Source organism: Myotis lucifugus, unplaced genomic scaffold (genome assembly GCF_000147115.1).
Source record: "Myotis lucifugus unplaced genomic scaffold, Myoluc2.0 scaffold_1, whole genome shotgun sequence".
NCBI lineage: Eukaryota > Metazoa > Chordata > Mammalia > Chiroptera > Vespertilionidae > Myotis > Myotis lucifugus.
In genome coordinates, this window is record NW_005871049.1 from 11438829 (window position 1) to 11448070 (window position 9242).

General features: G+C 34.1%; 1 pseudogene; it reads right to left on the bottom strand.

Moving 5' to 3' along the window:
• Positions 1 to 1266, bottom strand: LOC102427682 (annotated as a pseudogene).
• Between the last annotated feature and the right edge of the window lie 7976 nt (positions 1267 to 9242).

Consider the following 9242-nt stretch of genomic DNA (forward strand, 5'->3'; position numbering starts at 1 on the left):
CTATGGATCTAAGTCATAAGAGTCTTCCAGCTCATCCTGAAACAAGTTCCACTCATCTTCAGAGGCAGTCAGCTCGTTGCCCCACCTGCAGCTAAAAGCATAAGCAGCATCTCATCCAGCTCAATGGTGACAACCTCTTCTTCATCATTGTCAAAGGGGTTGCTCTTCTCTCTTTCCTCAATGAGCTCCCAGAAGTGGTTCCTTCGTCGGGGCCGGTGTCTGCTTGATGATCCCACTTTCTGTCTCTGTGGCTCCTCTCTACGGCCATCGGGGTACGCATGCTTGGAAAGACAGTTCCCTCCAAATGGGCAGCTCCCACGTCCCTCATCAAAATACCTACCTGCACACCTTGTTGCTCATTGCCTCCTCATATTTCTGAATGAGTTTCTGCGTCTCTTCTTTCTCCTCCACCCAGTACTCTCTTGGAATGACAAAGTTAGACGTGATCCGGCCTTCTGGGCAGGACTTAATGGTCTTGCTCTCAAATTGTTGAGCACTCCTCCACTTGTGAATACACTTGAGACAGTAGGTGTGGTTGCATTTGGAGAGGATCCAAAAGTGGTGCTCACTGAGGTTGGCTTTCTCGTAGATCACCTCTACGCAGATCCCACACACTTTGTCCTCACTGTGCTAGAAAGCACATGAGAGCTCCATGTCCTTCTCATGGCCTCAATGCAAGATTTTATGTGCTGTGATCTCTCCTGTGACAAGGATGTGCAGTCCACACTTGTCACAGGAGTCTCCATGGAGATACGCACAGTTCTCCCCATAGGAGCACTCTTCAACCTCAGCATAGGGGCAAAGCTACTTCTCTGTCTCCATTGCTATTGACACCTTCTCTCTGATTCTTCTTTGGTCACTGAGCCTTGAAAGGGTGCTTTAGTGCACCCCAACCTCAGCATAGGGGCAGTGCGGCTACAGTAGGGCTGGCCAGGAACAAACTCAATGGCATTCCCTCAGTCTTCTGAAAATGCTCCTGCAGTTGCAAAGTTTGAATTTCTTGACTCAGCTTTGCCCGTATTCATTTCAACAATCAGTCCAACTACTGACAAGAGAGTTGAGGAAGGAGCAAGAGATGATTTTGCAGTTAGATCTGTAGCAGTTGCTTCTTTCTTCCTGTTTCGATGGTTTGCTATGTTCATATCCACAGCGGTCTCCGTGAACGCGGTACCCTCACTGAGAATACTTGAACACTACACCATATGGACTGTCAGAGAGGTCATGTGAGTAGCGACAGTTTTCTCCTTTCTTACAAACTCCATGCATGGGATACATAAAAGGGTGGTCTTGGAAGGAGGCAAGATGATGTGGGTATCCTTTGTGCCCTAAAGCATTCTAGGACAGAGTAGTTGTTGCATCTTTATGCAAAGTTGTTGGGTAGTATTGACTAAGTTAAACATACATATATCCTAGGAATATGCCCAATAAAAATGCAGGATATCCACATACCAAAAGACATAGATGAGAATATTCATATTGCGTATCATTTATAATAGCCAATACAGATAATAATGCAAATGTCCATAAACAGCAGAATGAATACATGTACCATTGTATTTATTCCATGAAATACTACAAAACAATAAAAAAGAATTAACAACTATGTACAATAATATGGATGACTTTCACATAATGTTAGAAGACAGTTACAAAAATACATATACTATATGATTCAATTTACATAAAGTTTAAAAACAAGTAAGAGAACTCTATGGGGGAGGATGCTGATTGTTACCTTTGGGGATAAATGGATTCCAATGATTGACGGGGCACGAAGACAGTTGTAGGGTCCTAGTAATGTACTACTTTACAACCTGAGTAGTAGGTACCTGAGTGTCTTAACTTTATGATAATTCAATGGGCTGTGCACTTATAGTTTTCTACTTTTCTTTATTTATGTAAAATTCAACTTTGAAAAAAATAAGCATTTTAGTTGAAAATTTATGATATTCTCTCAAAAATTGAGCAGACAGATAAGCAAAACTATAGAAAATTTGAAGAGTGATTCATAAACTTAGGACAGTCGTTCCATAGAGAACTTTCTATCCACCAGATAAAAAATACAGATTACTTTAAAACATATATAAAGCATTAACAAATATGCCATGTTTAAGGTATAAGAGAAACCTTAAGAAGGTCTAAAGAATTAACATGAAAACTATAATGTAATAAAATTAGAAATTAATAATAATTATAGAGCTAAAAATAAATTTTGTATGTCTGGGAAATTTAAAAACATACCATCAACTTATCTATTGATTAAACAATAAATGTGAGGCCCTAGCTGGTTTGGCTCAGTGGGTAAAATCTTGGTCTGCAGACTGAAGTGTCCTAGGTTCAATTTTGGTTAAGGGCTCATGCCCAGGTTGCAGGCTCGATCCCTAGTAGGGGGTGTGCAGGAGACAGCCAATCAATGATTCTCTCTCATCATTGATGTTTCTCTCTCTCGCTCCCTCTTTTCCTCTCTGAAATCAATAAAAATATATTTAAAAAAATTAATAAATGTGAGAAAAATATTCACAAAATACTTAAAATTGAATAATGAAAAGCCTGCTATAATTTGTGTGACTCATTAAAAATTACTTAAAGGAAAATTTAAAGCTATAAATTACATTAATCAAAACATAAGAAAGATTTAAAGCAAGTAAGCTAAATAGTCAACACAAATTTTTGGAGAAAAAGACTGTATTCAAAGTAGGAAAAAAAGATAATTCTAAGACTGAGGAAAGTAAGAACAAAAAAGTGATAGAAAATATTCTTAAGAGCAAATTTTAATTATTTTAAAGACAAATAATATACAAAACTGAAAAAAAATGAGGAAATTAATAAAAGTGAAATAAAAAGAGAAAATATCTTAGAGACCTGGAGTTTATAAATACCGAAGGAATGTAATGAACAGCTATCTGCCAGTAATATGAAAACCTAGAGTAAGTGCACATATTTCTGGAAAACAAATACTGAAATGGCACTAGAAGAAATAAGAAAAAAATAAGTAGTAAAATTGAAAAATTAAATAACTATTTAAAATTGGTAAGCAAGGATATATTTGACTCAAAAAAAAAATAGCAAAACAAAACTAGGCATCATTTGTTTTACAGGTAAGGCCTACCAAATTTTCATGAAATAATCTCTTTCTTAGAGAAGTTATTTAAGAGAATGAAAAAAAGAAGAAATATCCAACTCATTTTTTTGAATCTAGTGCAGGAGTTGGCAAACTTTTTGTGTAAAATCCCAGGTAATAAATATTTTAAGTTTTATGGCCCCATATGGTCTCTGTCCAATACCATGCACGTGCATGTGTGCGTGTGTGTGTTTTATAACCTTTTAAAAATGTAAAAATTGTTCTTAGCTCTTGGGGAACTTGCCAACTCTTAGTCTGATAATATCTTGATTGCAAAGGATAAGACACTCAGAGCTATTGCAATGGCTTATGACAAAGGTTTTGTAAATAAATTTTTATTAAAACCCCACCCATTTATATACTGTCTTTGGCTGCTTTCACATTGCAACAACAGAGTTGAGTAGCTGCAACAGACACTGAATGGTCTACAAAGCGGAAAACATTTACCATCTGGCTCTTTACAGAAAAAGTTTGCTGACCCTAGCTTAAAAGAACATGCAGGAACTGACAACCCATTTCTCCCTTGACTTTTCTCTCTTACTACTCACTCCTCTTGCTCATTCAGAGCTTGTTATTCCTACAAGATAGATATGCTCCAGCCTTATGACATTTGAAATTGCTATTCCCTCTGCCTGCGATTCTATTCCCATAATATCTAGACATTTCAATCTCTCACCTCCTGTACTACCTTTTATCACAGCAATTACATTGCAGAGTTCCTTCGTATTACTTTTCTCTGTCCCTCATTAGATCGTGAACTCCCTGATCTTGGACTAATTTTTTATTTCTGCATCTCAAAATGCCTAGCCCATCTGTCTGTTACCAAGTAGTAAGTACTGGGTATACATTTAACTCCCGGAAACATAAACAATGTTATTATAGAGTTCTATTGGGAGAGTGCAAGGGGTGGGTTAGGGAGAGAGAGGAGTAGCAAAAGAGCTGAATCATCATCTTTCACAGTAGAAAGTTGATATATAACATAAATATAACCATAAAATAACAGGAGCATATTATTTAAATATTTGGAGGCCAAAGAGCTTGCACAAGGCAGTGCATCCCTTTCCAACTGTTTTATCCCAGTTCACCCCCAGGTGAAAGGCTTAATAACTGCAATACAACAGCCTGACAGGGCTGTCAATACTCCACTGGCCACTAGTGATGGGGTCCTTCCTGCCATTGGACAGGTGAGCCACTACACTTTTTTAAAGTTTGCATTCTAGGCTATAACACTTTTAGTATCAATTGTCTTAGTTTTCAGATAGAAAAAGAACATGAATTGATAAATCCTATCCAAGTGATTTGCTAAAGTAATGCTTTCATGAATACAGGTAAGGGAATACCGAGAGCAGAGCAGGGATGGGAAAGAAGACAAGCAAAGATACAATTTCAGATAAAGTCCCAGCTGATCCTGCAGGAGGAACTCTTGAGGGTAAATTATACCTTAGAGTTCGTCTCAACTCAAGGCATGGGTGTCAGACTTTCACATTATCAGATCAGCGGGTCATTGGATAACATCCAAGAGCAAAGAATGAGAAAACTCAGGTTCAGAGGCAATGTGTTAACCCTGGGGAGTAAGAAAAGGGGTACAGGTAGAAAGGATTATTAAAAAACAAGGACACCTACTTTTTTATCAATACTGTCACCACCTTAAGTGATCAAAATAAATATCATCAATAGTGCCTATTGATAGAACCTCTATAGGTAACCCAATATCACCTATGTAGAATTCTTGATAAAACTGTTTAACCTGAATCTAGTGATGGGGTAACAATCATAAAAATCCATATCAGAGAAAATCTACTCAACAACAAGTCTAGAATTTTCGAAGACGTCAATATAATTAAAAAAATAAAGGAAGAGGGACTGTTCTATATTAGAAGAAACTGAAAAGAATATAAAAGATATCTGGGATAACTGAGGAATTTTAATGAAAAATGCATTTTGGATGATATGGAATTTTTATTAATTTTCTTAGGTGTGATAATAAAATTGTGATTGCATAGGAGAATATCTTTATTCTTCAGAGATGTATGTGAAATATATATGTCATAATGTGGGCAATATATTTTCAAATGGTTCAGCAAAAACATGTGTAAAGAGGGATAAGCCAAATACAGTAAAATATTAACATTGCATCATAATCTGTAGAAGCAAAAGTTTCAAAATAACATCAACGCCCATCAAAAGTGCAATGGTCAAAATAAGTACCCAAATATATAATGGAATACTAACCAGCTATTTTTAAAAACTTCAAATTTCTTAATGTTGACATAAATTTCTAAAATTAATACAATATAAATCACATTAAGTAACAAAGGAAGGACAATAATTGTGTGGGTGTGTATAAATGATTGTATTAAACCTCCACATGGAAATTGAGCAGATAGGGTAAGAGTAGGAGAAAATTTTTCACTATATACTTTTTTTTAATGCTCTTTGATATTTAACTACTGTGAATGAATACCTATTTTAACAACAAAATAAATTGCAGCATAGAACAATGGAGAAAGCTCCAAAGATTGCAAAGAAATAGAGGGTAATAAAGTAATAATAGAAATTGACATAAATATGTAAAACAACAAAATAAATATGATAACAAAAGCATCATATGATTCTATGAAAATCTAACAATTAAGCATACTTTTGATAGGATGTATGTATCAAGGTAAAAAAAAAACAGGGTCATAATTATTAATACAAATTTACAAACTAATAAAGTGGTACAAACTCAAGCTAATTCATCTGAAATATTAGATTAAATGAGCAATTTTCTAGAAAAAGAAATCTATATTACCAAATGACTCAAGGGTAAATAGAAATTTTGAAATCTTTAGTAGTTAAGGAATCAGCAATTTTAGAAATCATATATAAGAAATGAACAAAAACATACTGGTAGTTATACATGAAAGATCCACAAACATTCAAAAAACAAAAAATTCTGGTCTTAAGCGAACTGTTCCCAAGATTAGTGAAAGAGAAAAAAAACCTCCCAACTCTTTTTATTAAGCTAGTATAATCTTGATATCAAAAGATAGAAAAAGACAATAATTAAAAAATGCAAGTCCAGTTTTACTCAAAACACAGATAAATGCATGCTAAAGTATTAACATAAATCCTAAAAATATTAACAAACTATATTCAAAAATATGTTTATTAATTCACAATAGTCAAATCAGGCTATCTTAGATATATAAAGTGAATTTAATAACATAAAAATCAGTGTAATCTTTTAATTGCGTTATTGATGAATGAAAAATTATAATTACAAATGTTATATCTTTTATATGTAATATATTATTTTTATATATGTATACATAGTAAAATGTAGACATAATCTATTTAACATTTTATTGTAATTCCTAAGAAACAAAAGACAAGAAAAAGAAACAAAAAGTTAAGAAATCTTTGTTATTTACAGAAGACATTATCTAAATAGAAAGTCTGAGATAAATTAGATAAACATATTTATTAGTATATAAAAATAAATGTACTAAAATAAGAATGTTCAATAAGTTTGCTAGATATAAAATCATTATAGAAAAAATACATTTCTAAACATATAGGATAATTATAAAATATAACAGTTTAAAAAGAATAATTAAAAATATCATTAATTAAAATTGGCTGAATTATAGGTCTGTGGCAGAGGATTAAATAAGCTAAGAGAAATATATGAAACACTAGAGGCCCGATGCACGAAATTCTTGCAAGAGTAGGCCTTCCTTCACCCTGCTGCCAGCACCCAGGACTGGGCTTTGACTGGAAGGACAGAAGGACATCCGGTCTAATTAGCATATTACGCTTTTATTATTATAGATTATCTGATACCTGCTAAACAACCAACAAAGGTGCAATGCCATGTTACCCCTTGTTTAAAAAGTATCATTAATAATTTAAACAAACTTGTATGGTGTCTAAAAATATAATAAAAGTTTAGAAAATTGTAGGGAGCGGCTCTAGGGTCAAGCCTCTGGCTGACAGAGCTCTCCTAGCATAATTAAGCCTGACCTTGTAACCCTTCCTAATTCCTTCCTAAATAGCTAATGGGCTGTGGGAGGTGCAGCAAGTATTGCCAAAACAAGAACATTCGTATATATGTTAATCTACCCTTGTTTTAATCAGACTATAAAATAAAGCATCGGCTTGTAGGCTGGATCTTTCTGTGTCCTTATCCAGGCATGGGAGATCTGCAAAGCCCCAGCTGTAATCTCTTTGTCTGCCTTCTTTAATCCTTCACCGCCCCTCCTCAGGTTCACCCTTGGCCATGCTGGCATGGCACAGAAAATTATAGTCTTTACTGAAAGACTTACAAGAAGTTTATAATACAGATATATACCCTTTTCTTTAACTCAACATCTTAAAGATGACAGTTCTCACTAAATAAATTAACAAATTAAATTAAAAACTTAACAGTTCATAAAACTCAACAAGCTCATTCTCAAATTCATATATTACGGTAAAAAACTAAGAATATCCAGTACAAATTAGAAAAAAAAATGAATAAGAAGAGGATTCAACCAATGAGGAACCATGGCTTATAACAGGTATATAGTAATTAATTTAGTGTAATATTGGTACAGAAACAAATAAATAAACCAATGGAACAGACTATAGAGCTTATACAAGACTCCTTTATATATGGAGCTATTGGTATATAATAGGTAACATTACAAAACAGTGGAGACAGAGTGGCCTGTTTTGATATATGGTATAGAATTAGCTACCCATGCAGAAAAGTTTGAAATTAGATCCCTACCTCAGACCATACACACACATTAAAATATTTTAGACAGATAAAAAGTCTAAATAATAAAAAGCAAATTCCAAAAAACAGTAAAGAATGTACAGAAGTAAATTTTAGATGATCAGATAATGCAAGATTTCTTAAACAAAACACATATCTATATGGCTTGTTTCCTCAGCTAATAAGTTTTCTGCTGTAATATCACCTAATCATAATGGCCTTCTTTGACTATCAGATATAAAATACTAGTCCTCATAGTTTATGCTTGACATTCTCTACATTGTTACCCTGTTGTATTTTTCATCACAGCAATTATTACCACTGCAGAGATGGGTGTAGGGATTTTTGTCTATTCCTTTCATTCCTCTATCCCTCAGACCTAGTAACTCGCACATAGCAGTCACTCATTTGTAGAATTATAAAAATACAAAAAAAATTAAGAAAAACATTTACAAATTTAGAAACTCTTCTGTTCATTAAAAATCACCATAACCATGGAAATAGGCCATATCTGAAAGGTAACATTTACATTGCCTAAAAGAGAAAGACTTAAAGTCCTGCATATATAAAGATAATATGCAAATTTATAAGAAAAAAAACTAACTTAACACAGATTGGATTTAATCAGACTATTCACAGAAAAGAAAACCTCATTGGCAGAAACATAAATACATTTACCTCATTAAGGTATACAAACACCTTTTTTGATAAATGGCAATAATAAATTTGACTGAAAGACCAGCATCAACTTGGGAAAATCAAGTGAGGTTACCTCCTTAAAGCATAGAGAAGGAAGCAAGTGCATTCAAGATATACCTCAGAGATTTCAGTTACATTCTTCAGCACAGATGGAGGTTCACGTTCACCAGTTGGAGACCACATAGCACATGAATGAGATGACTGAGGTCACCCTAGCTTTCTGCTCTCCATATCTAGCCTCACATAAATAATTCTGGAGCAATTCTGCATGTAAGCTAGTCTGGGTAAGTGCCAGGATTACCTCAACTGGGTCAAGTTTATCTATCAATCTCAGAAGTGTATAATCCACAATTTGATTATAAATTACCCTACATTATGCCTAGACATGAACAAACCTTCTCATCCAGCCACCCTAGGCTAACATAGTCTCATCCAAAACAGAATCAGAGGGGGGAAAAAATACTCTTCTCAAATACATATGGCAAAATTACCACATTTGAACAAACATCAGGCCATAAAACAAACATCACAACTTTTCAGAGAAAAAGTATACAAACCATGTTCTCTGACCACAATAAAATTAACTTAGAATTAACATAAAAATGAAGATACTGTATCTAAATGTATGGAGAACAGTTAAGGCCTCTCTGAGAAGGAAATATACAGCCTTAAATGGTC